General features: G+C 33.9%; 1 long non-coding RNA gene across 1 annotated transcript; it reads left to right on the top strand.

Annotated features, from left to right (window-relative positions):
- On the top strand, positions 1,223-1,809 carry LOC110262963. The gene is made up of 2 exons (XR_002347975.1): positions 1,223-1,298; positions 1,419-1,809. It is a non-coding gene; the product is annotated as an uncharacterized LOC110262963 (long non-coding RNA).

Raw genomic sequence — 2,017 nt, forward strand, 5'->3', positions numbered from 1 at the left:
CTTTACAAGCAAGTTGATATAATTGTTACTCAATACAATTTTTCTTTAAACAGTAGAAACCTTTGTCATTTTGAAATTATTGGACCAGTATTTTTATTCTTATCGGTTTTCTTTTTTTGTGTGTATGTTTGCTAGTTGGTGTTTCTGACAAATCCTATTTTATTTACTCTAGTTTAATTACAGAAGTGGGCACCCTGCTCCAGAATCCATTACTCTAGAATTAATTTGTTGGTGATTTTTTTCTTTTTTCATTTCTTCATTTTCTTTTTTCTTGAATGGTGCTATTAATGCATCTAAAATCTTGCACACAATTTTGCATCATCAGCCTACTCTGTTCCTAATTACTCTAGTTAGCCACTAACATGTGCTATCTTTTTTTTCCCTTCTGGTGAACACATAACTTGAGCTAGGCATGAAGAAAAATAGTTGATATTGATTGGGATGCTCATGGAGAAGCATGACCTAGTGACCTCTGCTTTTCTTACCTTAAAAGTTTAATGAAATTTCTATTATATTGGGGTTAAATATTCTGCATGCATGCAGATATCTAAGATAAAGCTCGCTGACATTCCTGATGCAGAGTGTATTTGATTTTCAGCTAATAAGGAGTCTTATTTCAAGGCCAGATTTTAGGTACAATTTTCTTCATATCTGAATTGCTAATGTCAACATTATGGGATTGCATGTCCCATTTTGTTTTGTAGTGTACTTGTATTTCTGTAGGGGATATTAAGCGTGAGAATGTGCTGATTACATCCTCAAATTGGTTGTACCTTGCGAACTTTGCATCTTTCAAACCTACTTACATTCCATATGATGACCCATCGGATTTTTCTTTTTTCTTTGACATTGGTGGAAGAAGACTCTGTTATCTAGCACCCAAGTTTGGCCTCCCTTTAATATCTGTTTAATTTATTTTATTATCTATCTTACTACATTTTGTTGGCTCAACCATGATGTTTAATGCTAATCTTGTGTTAAATGCTTGGTTCTTGCATGTTCTTTTGAAACTATTCCATATGATAGTGCTGTGTTTTGTGTTCTTCCTTTTTGTAATTGATCTGAATTTCATTATACACGGGCAAGTGGTCTTATAAGATAACTTAATATTAGAGGCTTAATTAATAAGAGAATTTGGCAAATGTTAAATGGCTTTGAAATAATTTATGACCCTTATATTCTAGTGGAGAAGTTAAATTTTTATTTGAGGATTTCGAACAAAATAATATTGATGTTCAGGTAAGCTCACTATTTTATTAATTTCAGTAGTCCTACTTACAACATGAAGTTGCTACAAGGTTATAGGATTAGTTCTTTTATGAAAAATTTTCTAGTTCTTAGTCCTGGTGCGTTGGGTTATTTTTTGCTGTAAAATATGTAATGATTCCTATTTATTGATTGATTTATTATGTTTGCAGACTGATTTGAGGTTCCAGAGCCATGCTGTCCTTGCTTTCCACAAAGCTGCTGAAGCCTACTTGGTTGGTTTGTTTGAGGACATTAACTTGTGTGCCATCCATGCCAAGAAGTCACCATAATGCCCAAAGACATTCAGCTTGCTCGCTGCATCCGTGCTGAACGTGCTTAGGCTGATTGATTTCATGCTCCTTGATCGTTTCGGAATACACCTTGTGTTACTAGTTTAGTATTGTTCAAGTTTCCTATGCCATTGTATGGTTCTTGACAACCTTTTAGGTTTCAATTGATGTCTCTAGAATGATTATTTTGGTTATGGTACAGTAGATCATAGAAAGATACTACTAATGGAATGATTTGATTATTGGTGTAAGACAGTTTATTTTGGATTTAGCTCTTAATAATTAATATTAACTTTGATACAATTCTAAATGTGTTGGGTATTTGATATGTGAACTTTAGTAGAATTTCTTTTTTAACATGACAGCAATGATAGTGAGCTTTGTGATTTAATGGCCGTATCTAACCCTACGGCCACGCTTTTAAAGCGTGACCGTATCTACCTCTGTTGCCACGCTTCTAAAGCGTGGCCGTATCTTCC

This window comes from Arachis ipaensis, chromosome B05 (assembly GCF_000816755.2).
Source record: "Arachis ipaensis cultivar K30076 chromosome B05, Araip1.1, whole genome shotgun sequence".
NCBI classification, from domain to species: domain Eukaryota; kingdom Viridiplantae; phylum Streptophyta; class Magnoliopsida; order Fabales; family Fabaceae; genus Arachis; species Arachis ipaensis.